This window comes from Triticum aestivum, chromosome 1B, assembly GCF_018294505.1.
Source record: "Triticum aestivum cultivar Chinese Spring chromosome 1B, IWGSC CS RefSeq v2.1, whole genome shotgun sequence".
NCBI classification, from domain to species: domain Eukaryota; kingdom Viridiplantae; phylum Streptophyta; class Magnoliopsida; order Poales; family Poaceae; genus Triticum; species Triticum aestivum.
In genome coordinates this window covers 458,706,715-458,728,666 of record NC_057795.1, presented here as the reverse complement: position 1 = coordinate 458,728,666, position 21,952 = coordinate 458,706,715, and the positions used below count along the sequence as shown (strand labels likewise).

Below are 21,952 nucleotides of genomic sequence, written 5' to 3'. Positions count from 1 at the left end.
CTATAGCAACGAGGAGTGGCTACCCAGGGACAAGCCCCGGGCGAGGTCGTAAGTATCCGCATTCCACAATATTTTCTGTGCGACTTTGACCTCATGGTTTGTAATGACGCTAAACACGTATATGCAGTCCGGCCGGGTCCAATCTCGGGGTGTCCTCTTTGGGGGAGTCCCTGGATGAGTCGGAGATGAATTCACTCCCGACGGCCACTTCCCCGCGACCTGCGGATGACACAGAGGTGTTGTCTCGTAGGATACCAGAGCAGGAGGCAATGGTTCCGGAGACGCCCCTAGGCAAAATCCCGGGCGCCGGACACATGGGGGCTGAGACCCCCATGGATTATGCTGATGGGAGCCACAGCAAGTCTGGCTCCCAGCCGGTTACTGCGCCGGAGCCTACAAAGGTTCCAGACTCTGGTAAGCAATCCCTCGCGAAGGAGGGTGAGCCGGCCGTGCCGATGACCTTCGCCCAGCCGAAGGCATCGGCTAATTTGTTGGAAGTGCTTCAAGGTGCTTCCATCGATGATGAACACCGTACGCTTATGAGTACGGTGATTGAGAAGGTTCGGTTCGCCAAGAGCGGATTGACCAAAGCCTGCACCAGCCTGCTAACAGGCTTTGAGGTAAGTAAAAAGGTGTGAGAAAATATCACCCAATAGACAGTAGCCCCTGATACTCTGGTTGGTGTTCGGAAAGAAAAGCCAAACGGAGGGTCAACTAAAAAACCACAGGAAGCTAATAGTACTTGTCTGTATGAACAAACAGGCACTGCTGCTAACCGTCGTTGCGCGCACGGCTGAGGTTGTCGGACTCAAGCGCGAACTGGGGCAGGCCGAAGAAGAGCTTGGCCTCGTAAAGAAGCAGCTCGAAGAGAACAAAGGTAAGTGAAACCATGTCCATATATCGTATAGAGGATAAAAAGTTGGTGATGCTAAAAAAAGCATCATGGCTTTTGATAGGGACCGTGACCGAAGTGTCGGCCCTGAAGGAAGCGCTGTCCGCAGCCGAAGCCAAGGCAGATACGGAGCGCACCGAGCGCGAGAAGCAAGATGCTCGGGTGGGAGAGGTACAGCAAGAGCTCCAGGAGCTCGGCAAGAAGTTCGACTCCCTGGAGCATGACTTCAAGACGCAATCGTCTAAGCTTGCGAAGGCCCTCCAGAGCGCGGCCCGACGCAAAGGCCGAGGCCCAAAAGGCCCTCCAGGAAATCCAGGTGGCCAAGAAGATAGCGGAGGGTAAGACATTCTTTATGCAAAGCAAGCATGTGGAGGAGTCATTTCTTTTACTTACATGAATCCGGAGCTCTCTAGGGGCATTCGCAGATCTGCCACGCAGCATTTCGGATGCCGCGGAGTTCTATCACGCTGAAGAGGGGAGCTCCACGGAGAAGTTGTTCTGGTCCCAATATACTGGGGCCGAACACCCGATGCCTCTAAGTGACCAACTGAAGCAGTTGGTCGAACTCCACAATGCGGGCGAACAGGCCATGAAGGACCTCATAGTCCGGATGTGGCCTAGCGAGCCCCTGCCCGGCAGCTACTTTGGCCTGGTGAAGCGGATGGTGCATGTCTGTCCACGGCTAGAAGTTATCAAGCAGTCCGTATGTATTGAGGGTGCCCGACGGGCCCTTGCCCGCGCGAAGATGCACTGGGCCAAACTGGATGCTGAGAAGCTCATGAAAGATGGACCCCCGAAGGGCAAGGAGCATCGCTACCTCGAAAAATATTATGATGGCGTTATGAAAGGCGCTCGGCTTGTGGCCAATGAATGTCCTAAGAACATAATTTTTGAGTAAATGTACTCATGTCGTCTGTGTAATATAAGGACGAGTTTGATTGCGCTATATAACGCTTTGTTTGATTTAAAATATTACCTTTTCTGCAGCCATTTATCAAAATCTGAAAGTATGCCAGTCGTCGACTTTCGCCCCCTTGTAACTAGTACTGGGGTGTTCGTGGAAAACCCAAACACTATTTTTCCAAATTCTTGGTCCTTTAAGGAGGTGTTTAGCGCAGCGAACAAGGCAATCAGACTATTCGGCTTTATAACTCTCACTTGGCCATAGAAGTCTATAATTTTAAATTTTGACGAAGCCCCTAGTATTTGAAGGCCGAACTGGGGCGTTATACACGCCTAAATCGGGCAAGGCCGATTCCTCACCTTAAGCGGAAAAAAATCTTTAGGGATTTAGTACCTCACGAACAGCGACCAGCTCTCGCCGCATCATGATGGTCAGTTTTCGGCTTTCTCTATTCAGGTGCTCATCTGGAAGAACCGGGACACAATCGCAGTAGTTCTTCCTGCGCTACCTTAGCCGATATAACGGAACGTAAGGTACCAAAACAAGGGAGCCGGGCTAACCCAACTATTGACCCAAGACATGATTCGGAGCTGATGCATATAATGCTATAAGTTCGGGGTGCCGCAGTGTCGAAAGTGTTCGGACTTTTCTTGCCATATTATGGGGCTCGATAAGACCATGAAATTGAAAAGCATTTGTTATTTTCAACCCTTTCTGACTTCATTTGTTATTTTTCATGCATTTACTGATTATTTTAAGCTATAAGACCATAAAATTGAAAATCATTTGAAATGAACTCTGAAAAGGTTGAAAGTTGGCATGGTATCATCATTTCACCCACATAGCATGTGCAAGAAAGTAGAGAGGGTTACGGCAAAAACTGGATGCACTTCGTGTACAAAACGGACAATCTCTTTCGAAGTATCAGGGTTTCATACGGAAACTCGTCTGTTATAAAGGGATTTCATTTTTTTAACTTATTTGAACTCCATAGTTTTTCTGTGTTCAAAATGCACCATTCAAAGCCACATCATCGATTTTCAACTCTCTCATGAATAGATAAGTGACCAAATTAATAGAAGTTCATCATCACATTAAAACCAAAGTACATACATAGTTCTCATTGAATAGCATATAGCTCTCCAGAGCATCTAATTAAACCATACATTGAAATTATGTAAAACATTTCAATGCAACAACAAATGTGATCATAATCGCAACCAAGGTAACAACTGATCCAACTGCATAATGATACCAAGCCTCGATATGAATGGCATATTTTCTAATCTTTTTAATCTTCAACCGCATTGCATCCATCTTGATCTTGTGATCATCGACGACATCCGCAACATGCAACTTCAATATCATCTTCTCCTCCTCAATTTTTCTTATTTTTTCCTTCAAGTAATTGTTTTCTTCTTCAACTAAATTTAACCACTCGACAATAGGGTCGGTTGGAATTTCCGGTTCAACAATCTCCTAGATAAATAAAATCTATGTCACGTTGGTCGGCATAATTGTCATAAACAATAAATAAACCAAATAATTATCAAAAGATAATATATACCACATCTGAATCGTAGACAGGACGAGGGCCGACGGGGGTGGATACCAAAACCATCGCACTATATAATAACAAGGAATAATAAAAGTAAGAAAATTAGACAAGTATCTATCTGAAGTAAAAAAAATCTTTCACAAAGAAGATAAGAACAGGAGGCTCACCACGGTGGTGCCGGCTACGAAATCGGCGCGGGCGATCGACAATGGTGAAGACGGGGACGGGACGGGACGGACCGCTAAACCTAGACAAATCTCGGGGAAAATGGAGCTCGGAGGTCGAGTTTCGAGAGGAGAAATATTAACTAGTGTGGCTCGGACATTTCATCGAACACCTCATGTGCATAGGAGGTGAGCTAGAGCACCCAAATTCCCTCCCCTCGCCGGCCAGAAAAAACAGAGCACTGTGGAGTGCTCTGCTGTGGCGATGGGGTATATATAGGCAACTCATTTGTCCCGGTTCATGGTAGAAACCGGGACTAAAGCCCGGTAATCTGTCCTGGTTCAAGCCACGAACCGGGACCAATGGTTGTGGGCCAGGAGCGAGGACCATTGGTCCCGATTCGTGCCTAGAACCAGGACAAATGGATCCAGACAAACCAGGACCAATGCCCACGAGGCCCCGGCCGGCCCCCTGGGCTCATGAACCGGGACTAATGCCCCCCATGGGTCCCGGTTCGTGAAGAACCGGGACTAATGGGCTGGCCAGGCCCGAACCAAAGCCTTGTTTTCTACTAGTGCTACTTCACCGATCATTCTGTTTTTCTGCAGCTCTACTTGCAGCTATCAATTCTGATTTTGTAGGATGTTTAGAATTGGAACAGAACTAAATTTGGTGCTATGTGACTGAATTTACACACACCTCAATCATAGTAAATTTGAAAGGAGACGTAAAAGAATCACTGAAAAGTAGAGATGCACAATAAATTTTGCTTTTTCGGGATTGCTTGGGTTAAGCTTTCGCTGTCATGTTATTGTTAGTACAGAGTTAGCCCTACCTCTTTGAATTGTCATATGTACTCCAAACTCTTATAAATTATGCAACTAGCTAATGGTTGGAACTTTAATACTCATAGAGTGAAAATATGCGCATGCTGAAATGGAAAATGAATATATCACTATCAACAAGAGTAATTAGGTGCCGAGGCTGGAGGAATTGGTGGCAAGGGCTACTTTATGACACCCTACATGATGAAGTTGTTTTCTTTTTTACCTTTACAATTGCTTATGCCCTTGGTCCAATCATTACAGGATGAGGGTGAGGACTTTATGCCTTAAATATTGCTAAGTTTACGGTTACTTGTCTGAGTATTTTTTTTTCATTCCAAAGTGCAGATTGTGTTTTAGTGCCTGGTGGCTTTGGATATAGAGGTGCAGGTGGGAAAAACGATGCCCTCTAAGTATGCTCGTGATATAGAGGTGATTGAGAAAGGCCGCATTTTTATATCTTACATGGCTTATGTTGTTTTCTTATATTTGATCGCATCCTTCGGTAATAGGCTGACACATTTCGAGGCCTTGATAATATCTACAAAGGTCATCCATTTTATTCATTTTCGTATCACCCCCCTTTTCCGAACATAAGTTCATACGGTCTGATGTTTTTTCAGAGACACATCTTCATATGGTCTTATGATTGGTTGCATGTTCCACAGGAGTTCTCTCGCTAAAGAAAGCACTAGGAGAGATATTTTCCTTTGTGTTTTTGTGGGCTATATAACATACTTAGCAAAGTCTACTCAGTGAACAGTAAAAACAAAAAGAACAAAAAAAAAACAATTTAACAAAATCGGACTTTTTTTGTGTGAAACATTGTCAAAAAAAATGCCACGATTTTCACGAATGTCATATGGCAAAAAAATTGCAAGTCGACAAACATTTTGTCAATGTTACACACAAAAGAATTCTGAATTTTTTTTGATGTTACTGTTCACCCGACCTCATATGAGCTCGGGATTAGAGCAACTGTGTCCATTTCAGACATATCTTTTTGGGTTCAGAGCCTTTGTCAGTTGAGTTGCAAATGACAAATGCAGAGGCATCCGATAATAAATTGGTAAATACTAGCAAATACCAGACGCTCTCTAGTCCCTACGCGTCTGAAGTATTTCTCGGTGTAGACAATGCAGCTGCCGTTGGTTACATAGTTGGGCAGTAGTATCTACAGCCTATACAGCTGAAAATATACAAAATTAGTAGAGTTCATTAGCAGGGTGCAGAACCAGGTAATAGTGCATTAAATGCAACTAAACCTATATATTGTTCTCACAAATATTCTGCAAATTGTCTTACCGATAGTGAGGTCTCATGTTGCCATTTTAGACAATAAGTTCCGAATAGAGAAAAGCGAATTTGATGCTACAAAATAACATCATGAGATTCGGCAAATAGTACTCTTCAAATTGCATCTGCTATTCCTTGTGCAATGTAGTTTTAAGCCATTGATCCAACTTCATGTTTGGTTTTTTTTTTTTTTTTTTTTTTTGCTCTAGACAAATACTATGACGTGCTAATGTTACTGTTGAATTATTGTGAGTTGTAGGTATTCTTAAAAGAGTCGAAGGAAGATAACCTCTAGAGATGTTTGCCTATTTTTTTTTATGCTTCTACAATATGGGCTCTGAACTGTTTCCATCTGATGGTACGACTGCAGGAGTAAAAGAGCAAATGTTGGACTCTACCAAGCATCCGTGAGCAATTGTTTGTAAGAAAACTTGTATTTTTTAAAGAAAATAATGATTTCAAGGATATGACGGATATGTCGTACTTAATTTTGTATGCATCAGATTCTTATATGGTTAAAGAAAGCAATAATGGAGAGGAAATTTTGCACCCCGCGGTCACTCCTGGGGCGTGAGGCGTGCCTTGGAGTCGAACTGGACGATGTAGTTCTTGGCGCAGCGGGCACATGCACACACACTGCCATCGATGGTGTGCTTGTACCGGAAGTGCTTCATGATCCCCACCAGGTCGCGATAGCGCGGTTCCAGCGGCACCGACGGCGGCACAAAGTGCCATGGCGGCTGGTGAAGCAGGCTCCAGCGGCGGGAGTGGAGGACGACGACACATTGGCACATGCAACAACGTAACCAAAGGGATGTCTCGAATCCCCTGTTTAATCACTCGGTGCACTCACGAACGTACCCCTCCACGTCCCAAAGTATTGCATGCGTGATTGCTTGATTAAAGACGCGATGGAAAGTAAAAAAAAATCTCAAAAAAGATACTTAGTGGGAATAGGGTTCGGCGGATTACACATTAAAGCAAGTGGTAGATATTTCATTGCTACACCCAAGTTCCATTAGATTTACTTATTTTCGATCTGATTGAAAACCCAAGTTCGCTGACGTCAGAACTCACCACTTCGCGCGGGCCGGGGGGGCGGGGGGGGGGGGGGGGGGGGGGGGCTGTGGCCCCCCTACCATTCTCTGCTAGCTCCACCACTGACTCGCGGGGCACTTATTTCGATCGGGTTGAAAACCCAAGTTCGTTGCACGTCAGAACTGGCAGGGGTCGACGAAACGCACGTTGCCTGGCGGCGCCAGTCGTCCGAGGAGGTGGAGGGTGTGGCATTGCTGTTGGAGAGTTTCTTGATGCACCAAACGTCCTCATCATAGGAGAAGCGGCAGCTGTCGGGTCGTCACGGGCGATGTCGGCGGTGACGACGCCGCAGGCCGGATTCTCGTTGGCCATGTTGTGGGCATGGCTACAGAACGAGGCGAGTAGGACGGGCCCCTCCGGCCCGGACATGCAGACGCCATAGAGGAGGTAGACCCCGAAGGTGCGGAAAATGTCGGGCACGGAGGGGAGGCGCAACCACGGTGCGGCACGGTCCAACGCACGGACCGCGTCGAGGGAGTACCGCAGCAGTGCCGGCACGCCGTCCACTCGTAGGCCGAGCGAGCGGGTTTTGTCCCAGACGATCAGCATGGCGAACAACGGAGGATACCGTGATGAACGACAGGGACGGCGTCCCGCTGCCAGCGTCGGACGCGTTGTTGTGGTTGGCGCTCTCAATGGCCACGAATGTGCCGAGTGTAAGCTCGTGGGCGAGGAGCGCCGGCAGGTCGTCGGGGAGGAACTCGGTGTCCCGCGGAGGGAGGAGGCTCGCGTAGGCCTCGGCCGCCTGCGTCCACGGCAGCTCGAACACGCGGTGGCTGTTCCTGATGGACAGCAACAGCGCGTACACGGGGCGGCCTAGGAGCACCGGCCACCGGAACGGCGCATACCCGAACCGGCCGACAAAGAGCCCCAGCGACGCCTTGTTGGACACCGTGGTCGCCATGGTCGCGTGCACCCGCTGCCCGCACCAGCGCAGTCGCGATCCCCTGCCACTTGTAACACAACCAGGGGGTTTTTCTTGGCCGAGATTTTCGGAAACCAGTCGAAAACCAGCCCTTCCGTTACCAAGCGAAAAAATCAAATCTCGCCCGAACTTCTTGAATTATTTGAATTTATACGGCAAACTTCAAATACATCCCGTATGCTTAACAAGAATTAGAAATTAGCCCGACACAGGAAGCGTGATTCGAACCCGCAAGGCTCCCTTCGGAGGGAAGATGGTCTGGCCAATGGAACAGGCACATTGCTGTGTTAAAACAAAGCGCAGACCTTTATATTGTGGCACAAAAATTTTGAATTCAAAATTCTTTTGAAAATTTCAGACGAAAAAAGTTCGAAAATTTCGAGATTTTCTGGAAACCGGTTTTCCCGGTTTTCCCGGTCCCTACCGGAAAACAAATCGGAATTGAGAAAAAACACAACCGAAAAAAATGTTATAAATCCAAACCATATCCATATGGTAAGTTATGGTTTGGTTGCTTCTAGCTTCCAGCTTGGCCAATGCGGATAATGGTTTTAGTTCATTTCTAAGCAAACAAGAATTGAAGTTCTTTTATATCGAGTCAAGAGCATGATGGGGTACGTCCATCAGCTCCACGCGAGCCCACAGGCTGCGTACAGAACGCTTATGAGCTAGCAGGAAGGGAAATATGGCGGGTGCAACTGGGTTAACTTAACATCGACGAGGGAACCGCTGGCAAAGCCGATAAGCGATCGACACATGTTCCCAACGGCGGAGCCCCCCTCCCCCACCCCCACAACACGCGCGGTTGCTGTCCGTCAGGAGCCGCCACCGCGTGTTCGAGCTGCCGTGGACGCAGGCGGCCGAGGCCTACGCGAGCCTCCTCCCTCCGCGGGACAGCGAGTTCCTCCCGGACGGACCTGGATTTTTCCTAACACATTTTGCGCGCAACTCATATCTCTTCCACACATTTAGCATGCACGTCAAATCAGCATGCAGTCAGGTCCCACAAAGATTCGTTGTATTCTAGCGTACATCAGTTTTCTTGTGACATTCTCTCTCCCGTATTGCAGATACCAGACTGGCCCACACAGACTGGCCCACACAGACAGGCACAAGGAATCGGAGTGGTGTGGGTTGGGTCTAGTACTGCACAATTCTAATTTTAAACTACATCTGCGCGAGAGACAGAAGGGCTTTTAAGGCTAATTGACCGTTAAATTAAATGCGTAATGAACGATAATCATGTGTTCAACTAAATGTGACAAATGATTATAGAAAAAATACCGAAATTATTGTCAGAAAAAACTAATGAAATTAACTACTGGATAATACTTCCTCCGTCCGGAAATACTTGTCATTGAAATGGATGTATCTAGATGTATTTTAGTTCTAGATACATCCATTTTCATCCATTTTGATGACAAGTATTTTCGGACGAAGTCGGACGGAGGGAGTACCAAAGCATTTTTTAGATGAGTGTAGAGAACTCTATTGGAAATCCCACAGAACTTTACAAAATACAAAGTAACTATTACAGAATCTGGTGGTTTTCTCAAAAGTTCTTCTGATTTTTATTGAAAAGTTCATTAGTTTTTCAACTGAACTTTATGTTAACCATCCAAGAACTTGATTGAGACAATCCAAAGGACTTTATAAAATTAACGAGATAAGTTCTTCATATCGTAGAAAGTCCTTTGAGTTTCTTTTGTAAAGTTCAGTACAAATATTCTATTTGATTCATTTATTATTAAGTCCTTTGGATTTTTTTGATAAAGTTCTTCTGAAAATATTCATGTATTGTTAGAAAAATTCCCAAACTAGGTTAGTATGTTTCGTGTACAAAACCAAGGCAATAATAATTACAGTAACCAAACAGTTCAGAGATAGCAGTAGATCCTCGTTTCTTCCATTAAATTCAGGTAAGAATTATAAGATACACATTCAGATCAATAAAAAAATTCCTGAGTATGGAGACTGGAGAGGGGCAAAACGAGTGCAGTCAATTGCTGAAAACTGCAATGGAGGAAACAAAATAAGATCAATCCATATTCCTAAGTGTGCTCGAAGAAAAATACATCGGATAGAAGCTACTATCACACACGAAACCAGATGTATCTTGAAAGATTGAGAAAAGAATAAAAATCTTGCTTAAGAAAAAACAAGGAGAGGAATCTCTGCTACCTATACTCTTTGAAGAAGACAAACGGGGAAGATGAGGAGGAGCTCTTGACTCCTCACTGGACTCTAGATCTGGCCACCACCGAGCTGTTCCAGTGGTGGTGGTGGTGATGCTCGTTGTTCGTGGACGCCCAGCATCCTTTCACCATCCCCACCATGGCGATGAGGCAGCCACGCTGCTCCATCTTTCCTCGATGGCGGGTCTAACGACAGAGGCAGCAGGGCATGGGCGGAGAAGAATTGCCTGCCGGTGAAGAAGCACATCTCACGGGAGGTGGTCTCGCGGCCATGGAGGAGGAGCGACCCGACGTTGTGTGGCCATGGTGGGGGAGAAGGGAGCCGGCGGTGCGCCAGATTCGACAGAAGATGGGGATGGGGAACGAGAGAGGGGGGGACTGAGCGGTGGGGAATGGCCGAGCGAGATAGGTACGATGTGACCTGTATTTCTACCGCCGTGCCGCGTATAGCGCTGAGAAAATTAGAATAGGGGTTGTTGGGTGGGACCAGGTGGAGCACGCTCGCGCAGATCCAAATGACGCAGCGACGGCGACGATTGGAGTTGCGCGACTAACCAGTTAGGCATAGACATATTCGCTCCCGGACGACCTGCCGGCGCTCCTCGTCCACGAGCTTACACTCGGTACATTTCTGGCCATTGAGAGCGCCAACCACAACCACGCGTCCAGCCACCGGAATGGCGCATACCCGAACCGGCCGACGAAGAGCCCCAGCGACGCCTTGTTGGACACTGTGGTCACCATGGTCGCATGCACCGTGCCCCGCCTACGGCTCCACTCCTCCGCTGCCCGCACCAGCGCAATCGCGATCCCCTGCCGCTTGTAACACAACCAGGTTTTTTTTTCTTGCGCAAGATTTTTGGAAACCAGTCGAAAACCAGCCCTTCCGTTACCAAGCGAAAAAGTCAAATCTCGCCCGAACTTTTTGAATTATTTGAATTTATACGGCAAACTTCAAATACATCCCGTATGCTTTACAAGAATTACAAATTATCCCGACACAGGAAGCGTGATTCGAACCCGCGAGGCTCCCTTCGTAGGGAAGATGGTCTGACCAATGGAACAGGCACATTGCTGTGTTAAAACAAAGCGCAGACCTCTACAATACACTAGATCCTTGATGGCGTGCGTTGCCGCGCCCTTCGTTACTACCCTATATCGTTACGGATTTACGCCAATATATTGAGAAAAGTTTACTTGACAACAGGTTGGGATGTAAACTTCTGGTGACGTTTGAATTTGATCTAAGAATTAGACATTTTTTGTTGGAACGTTATGGAAATATATGTTTGGGGGGGGGGGGGGGGGGGGGGGGAGGGGAGGAATAAATTGCATGTCCTGATTTCATTGCAGTTGGATTTTATCGTATGCCAGTTACTATGTTGGTTCCCATTCCATCTTCTTTCCGTGGATTAGCAGGGGTTGTAAACCCTAAATCTTACTTGCATATACCACTAAAAAGCTCCATAATCTACATTGGTGCTGAAGGAGTTTTATTTTTCCACAGTAATGACTGTTTTGGGTTGTGTGTATCAGTGCAAGCATCATGGACACCACCCTCTTTATAATCCAATCAATAAATCACAAGAAATCTAGATAAAATGCAAACACCAAGAGCAACAAATCAATATGAACAAAAAAGTAATTTAATAAGCATTAAGAACGATTTTGATGCTCACCTTGAATTATTGCTCGATATGGATTATGGCTCATGTCATGTTTAACTCATTTAGCAATTATGTACTGGTAAATCACACATCATGCCACAGACAAATTGTGACAAACTGGGAATAAATAATAGAAGCATCCATGAACATAATTGTACCCTCTCGGCCTGTGGCTCTTAGCTTGTATTGCCTTCCTTCTCCTCTCCCGGGCATGTATTTGGTCCGTAGGGTGGTTCCACGGGTTTGGCATTCATCCCTTGCCATTGTGCTCGCATCCTTCGATTGCCTTGTCATTGTCAACAACGCACATTAATGGTGATCATCATAATTAATGGAACAAGCGAAATCCTCGATTGCCTTCACATTGACTTTCTCCTGCACAAATAACAAATAATGCATGATCATTGGAAGTGTGGATTTTGGAACATCAGTGAATACTACAAATATGAAAGATTGTGTGGCTCACTGATGTTAAGAGGGAATATATACGCACCGGAAACCACATAATAACATCCTTTTGGCCAACTGGCATTCGTGTTGCCAAGCCTACAAATGTTGAGCATCAATAAGGAAATACTCCCTCTGTCCCAAAATATAAGAACGTCTTTGACACTAGTGTCAAAGACGTTCTTATATTTTGGGACGGAGGGAGTATGGGTAACACATTGGGGGTGATGATTTCACCTTGCATGGCATGTTGTTTTCTGGATTAAAATACAGCAGCCTTCCTGATGATCTTTTCGCTCTTTAAAAAGCATAACTTCCTGTTAGAGCATCAAGAAGCCTTCCTGTTTTCAATACACATTAAGAATACCCTGACTAATGAATGTCCTTTAATAATAATAAAAGGCAGCCCGGTCCACGTAGCTCCCGCTTGTACAGGGTCCGAGGAAGGGTCCGACCAGTCAAAATAATATCCTTTAATAGATAACTGGTGTCCTTTAATAGGTAACTCAAAATAATACCATCACGGGCTAATTCTAAAAGACTAATCTAACGGTTCAAGTGTCGTGTCAACTATATATGACACAATTTCTATCTTTCATGATGAGACTTCTGACATTATCAATAAGTTGTAGAAGCTTGACATGATATTTGTACATTGCACACACACGTAGATTAAATCAATTAGGAAAGTCTTACTTCCAAAATGCCTGAAACTTAGAAGTCAATCAGGCCGTCGTATCTCTGACTGCACACGCATGCAAGATGACGATGTAGAAATGTGTGCTTCACGGAGGGTGGACCTGACACATTAGTGTACTTCCATTGGAACCAGCTAACGGCAATTGTTACAAACTAAAATGCAAACTTGATGTTGCCTATGTAAGTGCACTTCTAGTATATAAGTTATTCATGTGGAGAACTGACGATATTTAGAACTTAGCAGCAACTAATGCATCTGAATGTAATCTTGGAATTACATGGAAAAGTGTCATTCATAAAACACGAGAAGTTCGGATTCAACGTAAGAACACATCACACAATCCTTTGTTGCAAACTTGTAACATTACCTGGATACACGGGAAAAATAATAATCGTGTGCTTGAGGCTAGCTTGTCAGGTTTTATCACATTTTGTTGAGATCGCTTGGCATCACATCGAGAAATACAATCTTGGTTCTGTACCCACAATGAAAATGCAGGCAAACATGAGAACTGAATGGAGGTGGCAACACGGCAGTTAATTAACTTTCAGAAGGCAAGTTCACTTCTTTGTTCCTACATGTCCACTCCCTGGAGATTAGCATGTCTGTCAATACAACTCTGAACAGGTCAAAAATATGAACAGAAAAGTACAATAAGAAGACTTTACCTCTTCATTAAAGAAAGCAAGCACCCTGCTGAGATGGAAAATGACATGTTTCCTAAACAGTTTCTCCTAATTGACACTTCCCAGGTGAATTAAATCCTTCGTGGCTAGATTGAGTGCAACTCACATCTCCATATGCAAGCCTGTTCTTAATATATTTCCCAGCATTCAAGTGATATAACCCTAGTGTATGGCCGCCCGTGTAAACACTTACGGGGAATCTGAGAGATAGTCCAATATAATTCAACATCAATGCCATGATCTCGAACGGAATTAAAATAAGCAAGGAAATTCCTAATCTTGTGTGTAAAATTAGCTATGTGCCGAGTTGTTGAGGGAATGATGGCCATGAAGAGCAGGTACCAGACACAACTATTGCAGGCTGTCGCGTTGCCATCAAATAGTTTTTGCAGTGCTTTGCCGCCGTCGATCGTGTGTTGAGTAAACCATGCGAACAGACACAATAGAGGAGCAGAGATATACTTAGTGGCCAGTGGGCATGAGCTAACGCAGTAATCTGATGTTTTAGGGCTTCTCAAGTGTTAATCAGACCTTCCAATCGACTACTCACAAATTAATCAGACCTCAAATTCAAATCATCCAAGAGAGCATGAGGGGAACAAGGCGTGAGGGAGGAGCAGTGGTGGAATATTTTTTTGGAAACAAGGCAAAGCAGTGGTGGAATACCTTGGATAGCTCCGGGAACATGACCCAACCGACGAAGACCGTGCCGGTGAAACGCTCCCGACCAGGGTCCCTGCCGGGAGGGAGACCATCTCTTTCCTCGACGCTTCCTCCTCTTCTCGGTCACCTCCGTCGCGCGCTCAGGGAGGCTTCGCAGTAGGCAGCAGATCCGGTAGGGACGTGCACGAGCAGAAAGAAGTAGGCTCGCAGTAAAGAGAAAGGTACGTGGCGGCGGAGCTCGATCGATGGGAAGGTAAAAACAATCAGGCGGCCGTCACTGCCCCTTCGCATCTTCGCATCGCCCGCACAGACCTACCTTTACGACGGGCCGATTACTCCGACGCCCTCGTGCCGAAAAAAAAAGGCAAAACCTATTCGGCGACGGTTTCTTCGGTTTTCTGCAAACCGGCGCCTGCAGGCGCTTTAGCTGGGCTCGGCCCGTTTAGCTCTTTCGCTAGCGTATTCAAAGCGCAAAAATACAACCATAGGAATCGAACCAAGGGCGCACAGGAGACCTCCTCGTTAGCGCCTTCAGCGCCCGATCGCTGTCCTGGCGCTCACGCGCGCCCATAGTGGGCCGCGGCCCATTCGCTTGATCGCTGCTCGCTCGACCTGCTCGCTTGATCGCTGCTGGCTCGCTCGATCGCTACTTGCTCCTTTCGTAGCCTTTTGTTTTCTTGCAAGCGCTGGTCAATAAAGCCTTGTTGATTAAAAAAAGAAAAAATCCGCAAAAACAACGAAAAAACATGAATTAAAAACTGTACAATAAATTCATAAAATTTCCCGAAATTTGAAAAAAAGGTTCATCAAATTTGAAAAAGTTCATTGAATTTTAAAAAAGTTCATCCAATTCGATAACAAGTTCATCGGTTTGAAAAAAAGTTCATCAACTTTGAAAAAAGTTCATCGAATTTGAAAAAAAGTTCATCGGATTTGGAAAAACTTAGTTCATCGAACTTGGAAAAAGTTCATAGAATTTGAAAAAAGTTCATCGAATTGTAAAAAAGTTCATGGTTTTTGAAAAATGTTCATCAAATTCGAAAAAGTTCATTGAATTTGAAAAAAGTTCATCGAATTTGAAAAAAATGTTCATCAATATTAAAAAAAGGTCATTGAATTTGAAAAAGTTCATCGGATTGAATTAAAAAAAAGCATCGAATTAGAATAAAGTTCATGAATTTGAAACGTACGTTCTTGTATTATAGAAACAGGATAGAAAAGGGTAAAATGGAAATGAAATAAAAATAGAAAAAAAGAAGGAGGAGAAAAAGAAGTAAAGGGAGGAGAGAAAGAAGTAAAGGGTGAAAACCTACAAGTAAACACAGCACGTACAGATGGCCAGTTGGTTAGTGCAGCAAATATTTGTCCAGGAGATCGCAAGTTCGATACGCGTTACGTACACGCCTTCTTATTTGCGTCTTTAAGTCCGAAAGAAAGGACTGTGCGCCCTGTACCATTAACCCTATATCGGGCGCTTAAGGCGCCAAATAGTGCTAACCACCCCGCCACAGGACCTGTATGTGCTAAGCTCCATCACTTGTTTTACTTATCCTTTTTGCTTTTCTTTCTTCTGTTTTTTGTTTTTCGCTTTTTCTGTTTTCTTTTTTATTTTTCCTTCTTCGTTGTTGATGTTTTTTTTCAAATCCATCCAGATTTTTAAAATTCAATGAGATTTTTTCTAATTCTATGAGCTTTTTTCAAATTTAATAAACTTTTTTCCAAATTGGATGAAATTTTCCAAATCCGATGAACATTTTTCAAGATTGATGAATTGTTCCTTAAAATTTGTGAGCATTTTTAAAAATTGATGAACTATTTTTTCAAACGCGGTGAACTTTTTTCTAAAAATTGATGAATTGATTTTCAAATTCGATGAAGTTTTTTCAAATCGAAGAACTTTTTTCAAATTCAATGAACTTTTTTCAAATCTGATGAACTTTTTCAAGATTGATGAATTTTTCTTATCAAATTTGTGAACTTTCTTCAAAATCGATGAACTATTTTTCAAACTTGATGAACTTTTTTCCAAAATCATTGAACTTTTTCAAAACCGATGAACTTCTTTTCGGAAACGATGAACTTTTTCATAATTCTTTCCAAAATCGGTGAACATATTTAAGTTTATGAACTTTATATTCAAAACTGATGAACTATTTCTCCAAGCCGATAAACTTTTTTGAAGTTTATGAACTTTTGTCTCAAAATCGATGAACATTATTAAATTCACGATTTTTTAATAAATAAAAAACAAAGTGATAATTAAATAGCGCGGCCATACTACTTCACCTGTTCGGGCGTTTAAGGCGCCGAACAGCAGCTCCCACAAAAAAAGTCCCGAGCAACCAGATTACTCAGATTTGGCTACATAGCCCATCCGTTCGGAAGAAAAGCTTCACAGCCCAAACGGGAAGGAGACTGTAATTAGACATAGATTGGACGGCCAACACATACCGATCGCAAAAACGAACGGTCACGAGGACTGATAGCGTGAGAGGGTTGGGATGTGGTGCAATTTTACTGTCCTTAATTTCTACGCACGAACCTGCTCAAGGATCGGCTATTCCGCCTCTCTTTTCCCAACCATGCCCGCCGCTCAGGCACGGCTGCTCGCCTCCATCGCCTACTGGTCTGCTCCATCCATGAACCAAGCCGCCGCACTTCCACGGCGCCCACGTCGAGGAGAAGATCGCATCTGATTTGCATGCACCAAGGAGGTCAAGACGGAGGAACAAGGGCATGTCTGAGACGGTCATCTTTGGCTCTTCGCCACTGGCCGATGGTCGTCGTTGTCGACCGGCCGGCACGCCACTCGTCGTCGCATGTCGCCCCCCATACGAATTTGTCTACTTGATTTTGCAAGTGCCATATACCCAGCTCAATTAACCCTAAACTACTGGATCCCTTTTTGCAATGTTGCTTGAACAAGTAAATTGGGGGCAACAGTAAATTTAGGAATATCTTGTTTTAACTTAGCAATTAGTATGCTTATTCATTTGACCTAATTTGGGGTATTTTAACGGAATTCAATGCCTTTCAAGTTTGAAGGCTGAGCGGCAACTTGTATATTTTTGTTTGCTTAGTTCTCTTATGAAGCAGATATATTGCTAATCATACATGTATTTTGCGATCAATATGGGTAATATAAGTATAACTTTTCCTGAATGCTATAAGTTCTTGTTTGTAGAAGTTGTTTGTTTTCTTGTCTTTGGCCTCCCCATAGATTCTTGTCAAGCTCCGCCAGTGCATGTTCCCCACCCCTGCCAGCGTTCGGGTCTTGGGGAGCTGTGAGTGAATAACCGGCCACCACCACGGGCAGCGTGCGGCTGATTCGCAGTGAATGATAAGTACGGGCTCAATGAAATTTAATATGTTCAAGAAACATCCGGTAGGAGAAAAAAGAGATAGCGAGTTCAATGTACTGTCAGAAAACCGAGCGCACTGGCCTGCCAAACGAATACTAAGTGGACACACCGGTGTTCCCACTGTTCCACTTCCGGCCGGCTGCGTGAGCGTGACTTGATGATGCAAGACGCATCCCCTACGTGCTCGCGTATGCGCACCCACGCGCCATGGACAAGACAAAAGAGGGAAACAAAAGTACATTTTTAATCTATTCATCAACTATCAAGGTAATACTCCCTCCGTCTAGAAATATTTGTCATCAAAATGAATAAAAGATGATGTATTTAGATGTATTTTAGTTCTAGATACATCCATTTTTGTCCATTTTGATGACAAGTATTTTCGGACGGAGGGAGTACAACGAACACTAGAAGTAAAATTTACATTCAGGTTCATAGACCATCTAGCGACAACTACAAGGGTTAGAGAGAACCGAAGGCGCGTCGCCGTCATCGCCTCTCCCTCGTCGGAGCCGGGCAAACATTGTTGTACTAAACAGTCGGGAAGTCGTCGTGCTAAGGTCTCATAGGACGAGTGCACCAGAACAATAATCGTCGCCGATAAAAAAACGTAGACCGAAAGGATCCAACCTACAAACACACAGACGTAGACGAACAAAGACCGGATCCAGCTAGATCCACCGAAAACAAACGTCGATTGGATCCCACAAATTTATCGGAGACAAACCTTCACACGCAATGCTTGAAAAATTACCGGAATAGGGGCCAAGCGGGAAGGACTATTCCATCTTCCAGAAGCCGTCGCCGCCTCGCATTGTTGAGCATTGTATAAGGCCTTGTACAATGCTAGATGCTTAGCCAGGTACTTAGAAAAATAAACTGGATTTTTCTGAAGCACCGGCACCTGTTACTACAGGAGAGACGCCTAATTAAGCGTCTATCATGTACAAATAAGTACCGATGATTAAGAAAAGTCTGGTTTATTTCTCTAAGCACCTTCCGTAAGCACCTTGCATTGTACAAGGCCTACCAAAACTTAGAAAAACACGGAGCCCTTCTGCCGGCAAGGGCCGGGATCCATCTTCGCGTACAGTGGTTGCTGCTTCACCAAGCCGGAAGAAGACGGTGATTTGGTGCTGCAACCTCGGCTAACCATCTTGATGCAGGCCTTGATGACGCCGACCATCTTCTCCACACAGTCAGCAACCTTCAAAGATATCCATGGACCACAAGTTACTTAGCGAGTATGCACATCAATATACCAAAGAAAAAAAACCGCAACAAACAACCGCAACTGCAACTCTGAAGGGGGTGTAGGGCCGGTCGTAGGCCATGGCAAAAGGTGTGGCGGCCTAGGGGCCATCTTAAGTAAGGTCCTAATATATCAACACACTTAAAAATTATTAAAAGGGGGCATTTGCCCTCCCCCTCCTCGGCGCACTTCACCATGTTGTATCTATTCAATAGTTATTTTATAGTTGAGTACGTTATATCACATGGTGTATTGAGACTTTATTTGCTAACTATAAAATTAAAAATAATGATGTTCATGCTTATATATTTTTCATGATATACGATATATATTGTTGAAAGTATATATGGGTCGCGCTATTTGTCACTCTGAGTGAGGAATAGTTATTTTTCACCCCCTCTCTATTTTGACATCAATGCACTATATTTTTGCATTTCGTAAATTTTATCTTATTTCATACATAAAAAGATAACGTAAAAAAATATGTACTCGCCGTAAAAAGTACTTTATGTTAGGTAAAATTACGAATGTAAAAATATAGTGTAAAATATACATAAAATGTGATTTTTCTGATCTTATAACCTATATTTTTGTTTTTTATACCAAATTTTACATATTAAATCAATATGCATGTAACTATTTATATTCTAAACGTAATTTATTTAGGAAGCAATCGTAAGATTACCTCGGATGAAGAATAACGTATTGTGCACCCTGGGTGATGAATAGTAACACTATATATATATAGGACAAATGTTTCCTACAAGCAGTGGTAGTTACCACCACTTGCGTTTTGTATGTTGTATGTAGTATCTGTCGATACGGAGAGTATGCATGTGTAATATGTAGTATATAACAATGATTAGATAGTATATATACTAATTTTTAGGTAGTATCTATCATATTTTGAGTATACTCTTTTTAGGTATAAATACATACGTATTTCACAAATATAACAAAAACTATGGTTCATATGCAATTTTTTCATGGAACTTGCTTTCAAATATCTTAGATATAGTATATGAACATATTTAAAATAATAAAGTATTATATACAGTACCACATGGTAGTATATAAGACATATGGGGTAATTATCACTGGGTGATAGGATGGATTTTCCCTATGTGTGTGTGTGTGTGTGTGTGTGTGTGTGTGTGTGTGTGTGTTACTCCGTTAAGGTTCATTGTCCCTCAATTGCACTAGGGCGTTGCACTAGAGGCGATGGCCAAAGGTTAGTCAACATTATTCAATGACAATGTCGCAGAGAGGGTTTTGTTGACTGAGTGCAAGGTACTGGGCTAGACGTAGAGTACAAAATGGTGTACTATTGTGGAGCAACGGCTCTAACCTTTTAAAGCCGTCCCTAGACCCGGGCGCTTGTGCATGTCCAGCCGTGAGGCAGGAGTCAAGGTTCTTGGTAGAAGGCACCTGGATGTTCTTCTCACAAGTAGGAGATCAATGTGGAGGGGATTCAACCGCATGGTGGGCGCTGCTATTACCTCCAAATCCAGAGGAGATCTGGTTCCTTTCCACCCACAACTCCATGCTATGAATTTTGCAGCTCCCCCGCCATCGCATCCCAACGAGTAGCCATCGCCGATGCGTTGTTGGAAGAGTCAAGGTCATCTTCGTTCATGTTTCTTTTCTAGGAGAAACAATCGTTGCCATAGCCAAACGACCGATGTCGTGGCCCATGCGAGCGGATCTAAAACCTTCACTGCGATTGACCAGAATCCACACCTCAACCATTGATGACAACTTTTTGTTGATAGCTTATCAGGCCAACAACCAAACATGACCTTAGTCTTAGCAATCCAATATATGAGTTGTAATCTGAGAGCACTTTGCCTAGAACTTGTAAAATTTATGAGATTTGGATCTCGAAATCCAAAAGATATAGACATACCAACCTCTATAGCCAATCTGAGAGAGTGACTAAAGTTGGCCAAGGACGCACCACTTGGCACGCTATCAGCCGCCACCACGCATCGTGTTTTAGGTGCTTCCTCGGGATATTTTTTATACACGTTTATGAGTTTTAGATGAGTTTTTCATGGTTTTTTGGCTTTTCGTTTTTTGCCCAGTTTTTCCTAGGTTTTTTTGGGAGGGGGATTGCGCGAAAAAAGTCTTTTTCCTTCAGCGAAAGGCACAATTTTGCTTCTCATGGAGGCACAGATTTGCTTCCCCGAGAGGCACAACTTGCCTCTCAGAAAGAAAACCCCCCGCATTTTTTGCTTATGCGGGAGACACAAATTTGCTTCTCATGTAGGCATATATTTGCTTCAGCAAGAGTCACTCACTACTGGAATCAGGATCTTTGCCGTCTGCTAGCTGGCGACAGAGAAGGTCTTTGCCCCCAGCTTAATAGAAGCTGATGGCAAAGAAAGAGCTGATGGCAACGACCATGTTTGTTGGCAGCCAACTCTTTGTCGTCCGCTAGCGAACGACATAGAATCTTTGTCGTACGCTAGCGGATGGCAAAGAATGAGGGTGTCCCACTAACGGAGTACCACCTAACGGACACTATCTTTGCCGTCCGCTAGCAGACAGCAAAGAAAGTGGCCAAACTAACGTCCGTTAGCTAGGATCTTTGTCGTCTGCTAGCAGACAGCAAAGAACCGTGCCCTAACTAAAATCCATCGACGCCCGCTCGCGCCCCACATCTCTATCTGTCCCTTCTCTCTCTCTCCGCCCGCGCCCGAGCCGCCGCCGCCCCGCGCCACCCCGCCCCGTGCCGCCGCCGCCCCGCGCCACCCCGTCACCACGCCGCCCCAGCAACCCCAGTGACCGCCTTCCCTGCCCCGCGCCATTCCCGTCGTTGCGCCGCGCCATCCCGCCCCGCCCCGTATCTGAACTGCCGCCGCCCCCACGCCACCCACGTCGCCACGGCACCCCCTCATCCACCTGGCGGCCTCGGTGCCCCTCTGCTCCACCACCGCGACCGCCCCGCCGCTCCGGCGCCCCCTCCTCCACCCGGCGGCCCCGGCGCCCCTCTGCTCCACCATCGCGGCCACCCTGCCGCTCCGGCACCCCCTCCTCCACCCCGCCACCCCGGTGCCCCTCTCCTCCACCACCGCGGCCGTCCCACCCCTCCAGCGCCCCCTCCTCCACCCAGTGAGACCTCTTGTATTTTTTTCTATTTTTGTTTCTGTATTTTAAGTTTAGTTTAGGTTTACTTTAGGTTTGGTTTAGTTTAGGTTTACTTTAGTTTAGGTTTAGAGCAGAGAGCCTTATATTGCAGTGCAAGAATTGATTATGATAGCTCATCCAGACTTAGAAGTTCTTAGGGTCTGTGCGAATAGAACTTGGTAGCTAGGT

The 21,952-nt window shown here is 44.8% G+C and overlaps 1 long non-coding RNA gene and 1 pseudogene across 2 annotated transcripts; both read right to left on the bottom strand.

Moving 5' to 3' along the window:
• Positions 1 to 6,774: 6,774 nt before the first annotated feature.
• Positions 6,775 to 7,834, bottom strand: LOC123078917 (probable N-acetyltransferase HLS1; annotated as a pseudogene).
• A 4,353-nt stretch (positions 7,835 to 12,187) lies between these two features.
• Positions 12,188 to 14,288, bottom strand: LOC123092630 (uncharacterized). Of its 2 annotated transcripts, none has more exons than XR_006444784.1 (3): positions 13,039 to 14,288; positions 12,668 to 12,771; positions 12,188 to 12,312 (listed from the first exon to the last, which is right to left on the bottom strand). It is a non-coding gene; the product is annotated as an uncharacterized lncRNA (long non-coding RNA). The 2 variants fall into 2 exon arrangements; XR_006444783.1 differs by lacking the exon at positions 12,188 to 12,312 and having other exon boundaries at positions 12,334 to 12,771; positions 13,039 to 13,146; positions 14,024 to 14,288.
• Between the last annotated feature and the right edge of the window lie 7,664 nt (positions 14,289 to 21,952).